At 44.1% G+C, this 12,892-nt stretch overlaps 1 protein-coding gene across 3 annotated transcripts in view; it reads right to left on the bottom strand.

The window, feature by feature from the left end:
* The window catches only part of LOC121863417 (tRNA (uracil-5-)-methyltransferase homolog A-like), a 75,753-nt gene extending 70,453 nt beyond the window's left edge, over positions 1-5,300 (bottom strand). For 2 of the 3 annotated variants that reach the window (XM_042362072.1, XM_042362075.1), the window contains exon 1: positions 5,144-5,292. The gene's annotated coding sequence lies outside the window, so the exon portion shown is untranslated. Of the gene's footprint in view, positions 1-5,143 lie in introns of all 3 variants that reach the window. The other variant, XM_042362073.1, reaches the window with a different exon arrangement.
* Positions 5,301-12,892: the final 7,592 nt, after the last annotated feature.

Raw genomic sequence — 12,892 nt, 5'->3', positions numbered from 1 at the left:
ACAAGTTCAAAGAGCAAAAGATGTGCTTAATTTGAACAAATTTTGATTTGTATACTGTACTGTACAGCATAAAAAAAAGCTATGATGAACAATAAAACTGATACATAGCATATCATAAAATGCAATAGCACATATTTTATGTAAAAAAAGATAAAAAAATAAACGTTCCTTCCGCACTCAAACGATCCTCTGGGCATTTTAACACAGTTCAGCCAGGCAGTCACCCAGCTGACTCAGAGATGTGTATGGCTGCTGCTGCATTATGTTTAAAGATTACTGGCAACACCCACGATCCAAACACTGGCATCTCATTGACTACATCAGTGTCAGAGAAAGAGATCGCCGAGATGTCCGCATCACCCAAACAATGCGTGGCTCGACCACTGCAACACTGATCATCAGCTCGTCAGAGCTAAGCGTTCACTTCACATCGCCCCAAAACGGCAAAGGCAATAAGCCTCCAGAAGGGGTTTTAACACTAAGTGTCTGGAGGATACAGCGGTAGCACATGCCATCAGAGAGCAGCTCGAACGGGCTAACAAACAACCCAAATCCCAGTGCCGAATGGGGTATTCTCGACACAGTCATGAAAAAATCCTGCAGAGAAACCCTCGGCCAGATCGAAAGAATACACCAAGGCCAGTTAGATGAAAATGACCCAGAAATCAATGTATTCGTCAATGATAAACGTGCTGCTTTAACTGAATGGCAGAACAACCCTCTGTCTCGAACCAAAGCTGATACCTTCCGCAAGAAGAAAGCGGCGGCCCAGCGCGAACTTCGCAAACTAAAGAAATACTGGTTTAAAAATAAAGCATGTGAAATGCAAAAACTTGCAGATCAACACAAGATGAGCAAATTTTTCAATTCCACTAAAACATTTTATGGGCCAATCACTCATGGTGCAGCCCCCTCTGCTCATGCGATGGTAACTCCCCAATTTAAGATGATGAAGGCATTCTTCAGCACTGGAAAGAGCCCTACCGAAACACCAATGTGGATGTCCAGACTACCCAGCAGGTCCCTCAGCATCCAGGGCTGACCCACCTCAGTTATCCTCCATCCCTGGATGAAGTAGCTACTGCCATCATTCAGATGAAAAATAACAAAGCCTCAGGGCCTGATGGAATCCCAGCCGAGGTGTATAAAGCAGGACCTCTGCTTACTAGCCATCTCCACTCTCTCCTAGAGAATATATGGGAAAAGGAAGAAAACCCCAAGCTCTTAAAGACGCTTCCATTGTCAATATTTATAAGAACAAGGGAGACCGGTCAGACTGTAGCAACTACCATGGGATCTCGCTGCTGTCCGTAGCTGGCAAGATTATTGCCCGAATCTTCCTAAACAGACTCCTTCCTGAGGTGGAAAACTTTCTCCCAGAATCTCAATGTGGATTTAGACCATCATGTGGCACAACTGACATGATCTTTGCTGCCCGCCAGATACAAGAAATGTGCAGAGAATAGCGTCGTGACCTGTACATGGCCTTCATTGACCTGACCAAGGCCTTCGACTCAGTCAACAGGGAAGCCCTCTGGTGGACCCTCAGCCGTTTTGTCTGCCCACCAAAATTCATTGCCATTGTGAGGCAACTCCATGATGGCATGCACGGCAGTGTCCTACACAATGGCACCCAGTCTGAGTTCTTCCCCCGTTCAAACAGGGTTAAATAAGGAAGTGTACTGGCACCAACCGTCTCTTCCATTTTCTTGGCTGCCTTCCTTACTTGTGCCAGTGCCAATTTAGCCAGCGGGGTGGACATCCTGTACTGGATGAAGGGTCTTTTCAACATAAAACAACTCCAGGCAGGAACAAAGGTGTCCGCAGCTTCCATTACTGAACTTCAGTATGCAGACCTCACTCTTGTTGCTCACATTCAATGTGACCCACAGGAAATTCTGAACACCAATGCAGATGCTTATGCACACTTCAGCCTTTAGGTGAATGCACCTGAGACTCAGATTTTCTTTCAGCCTGCCCCTGGTTCAACCACACCTCCACCATCCATCCACCTTATAGTTACTACCATCTCTAATGTTACCCACTTTCAGTATCACGGCTCCCACCTGTCCACCACCACGGACATCAATGAAGAGATTCAATATCGGATAAGATGTGCATCTCGAGCCTTTGGCAGACTCTGTACCCGTGTCTTCAGCGGTAGGGAACTGAAATTATCTACAAAGTTACATGTATATCGAGCAGTGGTCATCTCCACCCTGCTATATGGCAGCGAGACATGGGTCATATACAGGAGGCACCTCAAGGAACTTGAAAACTTTCACCAACGTAGTCTACGTTCCATCCTCCGAGTTCGCTGGGAAGACAAAAGAACAAAGGCCAGTAATCTTGCCGACACCAACTGTAGGAGCATCGAGGCTACCATTATCCATGAACAACTAGGTTGGACTGGCCATGTTACCAGCATGGACGACAGTACTTTCAAAGCAGCTACTATACAATCACCTAACAAATTGCAAACGTAATGCTGGCGGGCAACTGAAAACGTGTAAGGATAGTCTCGAGACAAACCTGAAAAAGTGCCAAATTGACCGCAAGAGGTGTCAATACTTTCGAGTTAGCCCGACTGCATACTAAGGCAGACAAGCATCAACGCCGGAAAGACGCTGCCGCCGCCCCTCCCGCACTAAATGTAGCCCTTCACATGAGCAACATCTGTGAACGACTCTGCCTGTCCCGTATCAGCCTCTGTAGTCATCTCAGAACTCACCAACGAAGGTGACATCCTTAATAACTCATATCACTTAATATAACTGGATGATCGTCATACTGTACTCGATCCCAAGTGACAGCAAAGTAGTACAGTAGTAGTAGTAGAACCTTTGATCATTCTTCACACCAGCCACTCTGTGACTTCACTGCGTAACTAAGGTTAGGTTAGGTTATGATTGGTAATGTTAAAAAAAAAAATTGTAAATGTTAGTATGTGGTAACATTATAAAATAAAGTGTTTTATTATTTCATGATTCTCAACTCAGAAGTAAAAAATTTTTTTTTATATGTTTCCACAAAACTTTCTTTCCATTACATTAAGCAACAACTATTGAGGAAATGTGACCAAAATCGTCCGCCAAACTAGCAACAGTCAAAGTCCAAATAATTACTCGTGATTCATATCAATCTACAAAAGGACTGCCATTGTTGACCTTTCCAAATCTGTAACAAAATACTGTACCATAGAAGAAAATTGATTAATACATGTATACAGTACAATTTCTAATAACGACAGCCTTACGAGAAACACGTTTTGGTGTGCGCATCAGCTAATCGACTCGTCAGCCAATAATTGGTTCTATATTTACCTTTGTTTCCAGTGGAGTAAACATCTAGAAAGTTGTGCTCTTGAATATTTTTGCATTTTTACATTTAAATTATTGGTTATTTTGAAATTTAGTTAACATATTGATAATATACAGAGCAGTGTTGGTTTAAATAAAAAAATCTGGAATTAGTTAAATAAACTGTTGTAAATTTAAAATTTTATTGGTGAAATTATCAAGCATGGGATGCGAAGAAATCGAGGAAGGTGATTTCAATTCAAGTGAAACAAAAAATTATTAAGAAACATGAAGAAGGCATTAGAACCAATGCACTCTGTAAAGAATATGGCATGTTGTCATCGACTCTGTCTACAATCAGCTGTTTGTGCTGCCGCTATGTAAACAGAGCCGCAGGGAATTCTACATGCACACCTCAAATTAAGTGTTAAAATATTTTGTTTTTATTTATTATTGTAGAGTATACAGTACATGTACAGTACTGTATTTTTGTATATTTTATGTTTTGTTAATTCTATTACCGGTATACAGTACTTTGTACTTACTTCTTAATTCATTTTAAGAGAATTCTGTGAGTTGGAACCAATTACCCAATATCCCATTAAAATAATAGATTCAGTTAACAAGTGACTCTGTGGAACCAATTGTGCTCGTTAATGGAGGGACCACTGTATTCGGTAAATACTTACAAGTGGACTCTCAGCAATTTTAAGTTATATCTCATCATTCTGAGTAACTTTCATCGCAAATGAATAATAATGAACCATTAGAACCTGACCTAACTAACCAAAGAAACATACCTAACCTTACCTAACTTACTAGTCAAGGGGCTCTGCTCCCCTGACCCCCCAGCCATATTAAACAGAAAGTACTTATTTTGTTATCTAGTACCAATGTGAGCAACTTTCTTGAAGTGTCATGGTGTAAATTACGTTTTTTTTGTGGAAGTGAGAGAAGGCTCAGACAGAGTGGGGCGGTTGTAAGCAAACACACACAGTGACTCAGCAGAGTTTTCACGGTAAATCACCTCAATTGTTAACTATCTTTCGGTAATTATTAACGTCCACACCACAGCTAATTATTCATAGACCGAATTTTAAAAAATGCCTCAATTTCACTGGGGTTTTTTTATTGACACTGTCATAGTTATGGCAAATGTGTTAAAAAAGGGTTTATTTAAAACTTAACCTAACCTTAAACTAACCTAACCTGTGAAAAGTAATTCCTCAAAAACAAATTTAAGAATATAAACATCAAAATAAATGGTATTATTGCGTTTAAACATTCCACATTCCTACCACTAATCTATTATCATATTCTAATAAGACGTCTAATTATAAGATAATTTGGAAACGTCTTTTGAGAGTAAATAATACCATAAATACTACATTAGAACCTACTGTAGTCATCCTAATTTCAGGTCATGTGCTAAAACAAATTTTAACCTTGAATACTATGACCACGAATAACATGTAAATACTAAGTTTACGGCTCTACTTCACTGTTCATCACATTTAGTAGGTAATCTGATTTCGGAAGGACAATTTCGTCACACTGAAAATATAAAAAATACACAGTACACGAACTTACAATACATAACAGGTTTACCAGAGGATCCTCCTGGTATGGGTTACAGAATAATGTCCATGCCAGACACCATGAACCTTCACACAAGACATTTTTTCAAATGTTATATTATTATATACTGAACCGGTACATGAACTGTTAGTCAGATTCCCACATAAATACTTCTTGAATACCCGGAACGAGATAACCCTGTCTGCTGCATCACTAGCAAATAACTCCTTGCACTAAATATGGAAAGCCATTCTTCCATCACTTACCAAATGAACAAATATCTTCTGTCTAGAAGGTATCACGCACTGTATGCCTATATGGATGTTTAATTATGAGGTTTAATAACAAGTGTCAATACATAAACACAGACCCCAGGAGATCAACACACGCGGCGTCCTGCCCACGGTGTCTCAGGCCTCAACAGATGGCGCTCACACCTCCTCCGTTTTCTCTGGCCCGCTAAAAATGAATTGCAATATATATAATTTTTTTTATCATATTCGCCGCTTATCAGCTTGCTAGCCGTCTGGGCTGTTTATCCAGTATTAGTACAGGAGGAAACCAGGGACCGGGAAACCTGAGGTGTTTTGGAGTTTTTTTTAGTTTAACAAATTTATTGACAAAGCTTGGAGTACAGTTTGCCTATTCCGAGTAATTCAGTCAGGTCTTGACACTGAGGGTGGTATCACTTCTCACTGCCACGCAGGACAGAGGTTCACACACAAAGAGTTGCATCATATTCATTGACAGTACATATACATATATGTAAACACACACACACACATATACATACATATACGTATATACATACACATATACATGTACACGTACATATACATGCACACACGCACACATACATACATATACGTCGGTCAGATTCATGTGGGTAATGTCACTTTCCACTGCCATACAGGACAGAGGTTCGTCCACAAAGAAGGAAATACATCATATTCACCAGCAGCATATATAGGTCAGTGGATCACATACATTGGAGTCATATTCTAATTGAAGACTAATCAGTAGGGAGTGACAGTTTTGCAAAAGTTTTCAAAATCAAGTGGCTTGGGTTGGATTATTTGTCTATCGGCCACGCTGGTTCCGAATATGTTTGAGTTTTTTACATCATTGCATTAGAAGGTTTGTGGATACTTTTGGGTTTGGCATGAAAAACGCGAAAAAACTGTAAATAATAAAGGGACTGGCAATGTGGCACAACCTGTTAAAATCAAGTTATTGAATTGGATTATTCGACTACTGTGTACACTGGTTCATAATATGCTATTGTTTTACAACTCAATGCGCTACAAATTATGCCGATATTTTTGCTGCAAGTCACCACATACGTATATTTCGAAAACCAGGGCCCAATATTACCAACGGCGTGGATAGATTCCGTGGAATGAATTCAGGACATTCCCGCTCATGGAACATTACCAAACTCCGTATATGTGCCAATGGCAGGCCAATGGCAATATTTACAGAGTTTGTTGAGGCTCCCTGGACGGGAATGCCCTGAATTTATTCCACGGAATCTATTCACGCCGTTGGTAATATTCGTCCCAGGACTGATCAACGAATTCAGCCCAAGTAGCTTGACTTGGACAGTTAAGGACAAAATCTCAGTCCGTACTTTTAAATAAAATATTGTTCAATAGGTGGTGATATTGAAGTGCTGAAAGTTGTTTTTTCTGTGTTGTTTTGCAGTTAGTTCAAAGGGCCGCCACCAAGATGGGTCGTCCTAAGATTAGCAACACTCAGCTGCGCCAGGGTAACGATAAGGTGTTCGGGGTTCGGATGCCTCTGCCATCTAACAAGTTGCCTCTGAACAAGGAAGTTGGAAGTGCCCTGGCTTATGAAGCAGAAAACGAGAGGTTAAGGAGAAGAACAAATGCTTTTGATTATATGGATGCCACCAACAAGGTGACTGAGAAGGTACTGGATGTGTATAGGAAGGCCACTGTCCCCACTATCTCTGAAATCAGGGTGAAAATGAGAGTCCACGACCTGTGGAGGATGCGGAGGGAGACGATGATGATGAAGGGAAATGGACAGAAACAGAAAAGGAAGAAAACGAAGAACGGGAAGCTGAAGATGAGGTTCGAGGATATAGCTGAGAAGTTGTTTGATGTGGCAGACGACAGCAAAGTGCACGAACGAGAGAAAAGCTTCCTGGCAGCCCAGAGGAAACCGGGAAGGGAGGGCTGCATTGATGGCGTTGACAAAATTGTGACTGCCAAGCTGAAAGAAGAGAGGGAGAAGGAAGCGAAGAGGGAAAAGAAAAGGGCTGAGGACGTACTGCACCCTGGAGGAAGTGGAGCTGCTTACTCCATACCTCCAGTTCAACGGCTACTTCGGCCAGCACGAGGTGGTGTTGCTCTCACTGCTAGCCTCCATGGACAAGAGTGAGAGGGAGTTGGCCCTAAACATCATCAAGCAGCTGAGGAAGAAGGAAAAAGGGCACAAGAGAAAGACAGTGAGGAAAGTGAGGAACCTCCAGGCACTGTTTAGGGCGGGCGGGTCGTGTTGCGTCTCTGTAACAAAGCGTGTTCGGCATCCGGGCCTTCGATGTAGAGCGGCAGAAATTGGACAGTGATTACATAAGTTCGTCAAGATCGTCTTAGTGAGGTGAAAGTGTAAATCGATGTCGGACTTTTCATGCTAGACACGATTGTATTTTTGAAAACTCAATTTCCACCGAGTTGGAGGTACAGCCAGGGTCACAGGCCTATAACCACACAATCACTGCCACATGACAAAGCTTTTATTTTATTTTATTTTTTAGGGTGTTGTGGTCACGGCTGTGATAAAGGCCAACCAGGGAGTGTAGTACTGTGCCTTCAGTTAAATCAGTTCATAGTTGTCATCAGTGAATGCAGAAGAGACTATAATAACTTAAAGTGAATACATATTGGCAATCGAGCTGGTAAGGACAACTGCCAGCCTATTCGTGTCATAGGTGCCACAGAGACTTTAAATTTTATTTTGTTTGTGTGCTTGCTCAAGGACTGAATCTGTGTTTATAATACACCACTCACAGGGAGATACAGTGTACACAGTGATAGTTCATAGTGTCATCAGTGACCGCTGAAGTTGTAAATAACTTAAAGTGAGCGCTCACTAGCAAGCAAGCTGGAAAGGCACCGTGCCAGCTGAAACCAAGTCGTGTCATAGGTGCCACAGAGACTTTAAATTTTATTTTATGTTGATTGTGTGCTTGCTCAAGGACTGAAACTGTGCCTACAATACACCATTCACAGGGAGATACAGGGTACGCAGTCGCAGACGACAACTCCATAGGCAACAGAGAGTAGCTAAGTACTTTTTTCTCTCTTTATTTTCTTTGAAATAGGTGTAGATCTATACACAGTCTACACCCCCCCCCCCACAACAACAACAACCATGAGTTTGGTATGTGATTACTGCAGGGAGACGTCGGATATGGAGGATGCAGGCCTAACTAATGCAACGTCTAGGAAGTTACTAACTGCCGTAAAGCTTGATGGCTGTTGCTGGTATTGCCCTGGCTGCATAGTCAAGGTGAATGAAGCGATTGCAATCCATAAGGGAACGAGTTCTCTAGGGACGAAAATAGATGAAGCAGGAGCCCTGCTGGTTGACAAACTGGAGCAAGTTGAGAAAGAGATCCTTGCTAAGACTGAGGAAGTAGCTAATAGAATGGAGGTGGTTGCTAAGAGGAGCTATGCGGACGTATTAGGAGGGCCACGGGTGGGGGGGGCGGAGAGTAATGCAGAATCAGTACAGGTTCTACAGCAGATTGGGACTCTGAAAAAGTGTGTCGAAGAAATGAAAATTAACGGACCTACTGTTAGGGGAGAGGAGGAACACCAGGAACGGCTCCAGCGCAGGAACAATGTAATAGTTTTTGGAGTCCCAGAGAGCCAGGCAGAGGGAACTGTGAGTAAGGAAACACACGACAAGGTGCTGTTTCAAAATATTTGCACAGAGGTTCTGAAGATTCCAGCAACCCCTCAGGATGTGAGGAGACTGGGACAAAAGCAGGGGGCTAAGCCTCGCCCCCTCAGGATCACACTAGGGAGTGAGGAGGAAAAATGGCAAGTTATCCGGCAGGCAAAAAACTTAGCAAGGAGCGAGGCATTTCGAGATGTATTTATTCACCCAGACCGCACGGTAATGCAGAGGGAACAGCACAAGAAGCTCCTGCTGGACTTGAAGCAGAGGAGGGAGGAGTCGAGAAGGAACGGGGACAGGTGCACATGGGTTATACTCAGGGGGAGGGTAGTGGAAACAAGTGTGCCGACACAGGGCCAGGGGGCAGCAGTGCACCCTCCACCCACTCAACCCCCCACCCGGGAGGCGGCACCAGCTCAGCCTACCGGACAGGAGGGAACGAGCGCCGTGTAAACAATGACATTTTTAACCACACCCTGCAAAATACAGTGTACTTAGCAAATGCTGCAGCTTCTGAGAATGTGGGTGGAGCGGGTTTATTACTAAGAGCAGAGACGTTACCGAGAACAAATTCTGGCTTGAATGTCATGTACACTAATACCGACACGTTCCTGGATAAGAGGGAGGAGTTTGAAACACTACTAAGAGTACACCAACCAGATATTGTAGGAGTTGTAGAACTGTTGTACAAGAACAGGAGAATCGACCCAGAGGAATGTGAGTTCAGTATTGCTGGATATGACTCATTTACGAACCTAACTCAAGAATCCTGCAGGAGGGGTGTGGTTATCTACGCTAGGCAAGACCTTAGAGCCAGCCAGGCGAGGGTACAGGGAGAGGATGTCTTTGAAGAGTCCAAGTGGTGTAAAATTAAATTAAAGGGAGGGGACTTACTTATCGTCGGGTGTATCTACAGATCCCCGAACTGTGGCCCACTAAATCAAAGGAACTTAAGAACCTTAATAAACAATGCGGCGATGCTCAACCCCAGCCACCTCCTTATCATGGGGGACTTTAACTATGGCGACATCGACTGGAGAAACGAGTCAACCCCGAATGACTTGAATAATCCTGCTACTCTTTTTGTAGAAACTCTGAGAGATAATTTTCTGTTCCAACATGTGAGAGACCCGACACATTACAGAGGGGAACAAACACCCAAGCCACTTGACCTCATCATAACAAACGAGGAGGGTATGGTGGCCAAACTGGAACACCTTGCCCCAGTTGGCACCAGTCACCATACAGTGTTGTCATTCAGATTTAACTGTTACCTAGTTCAAGATAAGGCCAGGCCAAGGTGCAAATATTACAAGGGAAATTACAATGGGATGAGGGAAGAGATGAGGGGTATCAACTGGCCTGACTTATTAAGGTACAAGAACGCAGACACTACGCTGAATATCATAACTAGTAAAATGACCCATTTGATCGATAAATATATACCCAAGACCAAACCCAGTGCTTCTAGGAATACGAGGGGATCCCTACACATGAACCATGCGGCGGTCGACAAAATTAAGAAGAAAACCCAGAAATTCAAGACGTGGGTTGGGTCAAACGATGAGCAAGACAGGAGGATGTATGCAAGAGCCAGAAACCAAGCAAAGATAGAGTGTAGGAGGGCTGAAAAGGAGTTCCAAAGGCTGGTTGCACGCGAGGTCAAGTCAAACCCAAAGGCGTTTTACCGCTATGCAAAGTCGAAATTGAAAACGCGAGTAGGAGTATCAGACCTGAGGCTTGAAGATGGTAGTTACGCAGATTCTGACCAGGATAAAGCTGAGGCATTGAACAGCTTCTTTTCCTCAGTGTTCACAAGAGAGGATGCAACTAACCTTCCTGCGTTTGAGGACAGACGGTTCGACACAGCACTGACCCACATTGTGTTCACAGAAGAGGGTATTAGAAATAAACTGTCCAGGCTAAAGGTCCATAAGAGTCCTGGACCTGACATGGTGCATCCTAGAGTGCTAAGGGAGCTGTGCAACGAGCTTGCAGAGCCCCTGAAGATTCTGTTTTGTAAATGCCTGGATGAACAAATGGTCCCCAGTGAATGGAAAGTGGCTTATGTGAGTCCTATCTTCAAGAAGGGCGATAGGCACTCCACGAACAACTATAGACCGGTGAGCCTGACCAGCATAATATGTAAAGTACTTGAGAGTATTATCAGAGATGCAGCGATGGAACATCTACTACGAAACAACCTTGTAAAAGATTGCCAACACGGTTTTATGCCGGGGCGCTCTTGCTTGACACAATTGCTCAAGGTATTGGATATTTGGACCCATATTCTAGAACGGGGTGGTAATATCGACAATATTTACCTAGATTTTGCCAAGGCTTTCGACAGTGTACCCCACGAAAGGCTGAAAATCAAACTGGAAGGGTACGGAATTCGGGGAAATGTCCTAGCGTGGATAGAAGACTTTCTACATGACCGCAAGCAATGTGTGGTGATTAATGGCACGAAATCGTCATCTGTACCTGTAACAAGTGGGGTACCGCAGGGTAGTGTATTGGGCCCGCTGTTGTTTGTTTGTTTCATAAATGATATGCCTGACGTTGTACACTCCTCCATACAAATGTTTGCCGATGACGCCAAGTTATTTCGGGAAATTAAGAACCAAGCGGACTGTGAAGAGCTGCAGAAGGACCTCTGTGGGCTCCAGGAATGGTCGAAGGAATGGCTGCTGAGATTCAATGTCACGAAGTGTAAGAGGATGCACCTGGGGCGTACCAACGGTAAGGAGGCGTACCATATGTCCCAACGGGATGAAGAAAATGTACTAGTTGAGACTGTGTGTGAGAAGGACCTAGGTGTGTATGTTGACAATGAGCTGAAGTTCTCGGGCCATTGTGAGAAGAAGGTAAATCAGGCAAATAAATTATTGGGTCTTATAAGAAGGTCGTTCAGATATCTAGACGGTCCGTCCCTCGTGACGATCTTCAGGAGTGAAGTGCTTCCCCATCTGGAGTACTGTCACCCCATCTGGTCCCCGAGATATGCTAGGGACTGTCAGTTGGTTGAAAATGTTCAAAGGAGGGCCACCAAGCTGGTGCCTGCACTTCGGCATCTCAGCTACCCTGCGAGATTGGAGCGCCTGAACTTGCCTAGCTTATACTACAGACGGGCAAGGGGGGACCTAGTTGAGGTTTATAAGCATCTCAGGGGGCACTACTCAGTTGAGTGTCCTTACTTGGAGCTGGCGGACGCTCGCCCCACAAGGGGTCACAGCTCAAGATTGAAGAAGCCGCAAGTCCGGAAAACCGTGAGGGCAAACTTTTTCGGAGTGAGGGTTGTAAACTCTTGGAACAATCTACCAGAAAGTGTTGTGACGGCACCGAGTGTGAGCTCTTTCAAGAGAAGACTTGACCAACACTGGAGCGGGTTCAGGTACATTCAGGAGCCGGTGCATGCCCAGTATTTGCCAACAGTGCGTGACAGAGACGTGACCGATCGCCCGGGCGGCTAGCGAGCCGACCTTTTGGTGAAGAATATAAAGGAAAAGAGTCGTGACCGATCGCCCAAGCGGCTAACAAGCCGATCAGTGGCGAAGAGGATAAAAGTAAAAAAAAAAAAGTAAAGAATCTGGCAGCCACCAAGCTGTCAGAGTTGGTTGATCTGCAGAAGGCCAGCTCCTCCCCTCCCATCCTGTTCCAGCACAGTGACCAGGAACTGGAGCAATTTCTGGAGGAACCGTACAGTGAGCCAGGTCTGCCCTGCACCACCACCGCAGTGGAAAGAGGAGTGAAGCTCACCACGGAGGCGGCAGACGTGGCCAGCTCTGCCTGGCAGCAGGACCAGGTCACCTGGAACAAGCTGGAGGCCAGGAAGAGAAACAAGCGGAGGGCTAAGAAAGAGGACTACCAGTGCTAGACTGTGGGGACACTGGGACTGAGGGGACACTGTGGGGACAGCCAATGTTAGTGTGCCAACTGTGCTAGTGTGCTGCTGATAAATTGAAGCATACATGCCAATAATAAAGAATGTCTACCATTATTCTTGTTTTTTTTTATGTCGAACCGAAAAGTATCCACAAACCTTCTAATGCACTGATGTTAAAGATTCAAACATATTCGGAACC

The sequence above is a fragment of the Homarus americanus genome, unplaced genomic scaffold (genome assembly GCF_018991925.1).
Source record: "Homarus americanus isolate GMGI-L3 unplaced genomic scaffold, GMGI_Hamer_2.0 scaffold19518, whole genome shotgun sequence".
In the NCBI taxonomy this organism is placed as follows: domain Eukaryota; kingdom Metazoa; phylum Arthropoda; class Malacostraca; order Decapoda; family Nephropidae; genus Homarus; species Homarus americanus.
The sequence above is the reverse complement of the archived record's forward strand: the minus strand, read 5'-3'. Positions and strand labels throughout refer to the sequence as shown.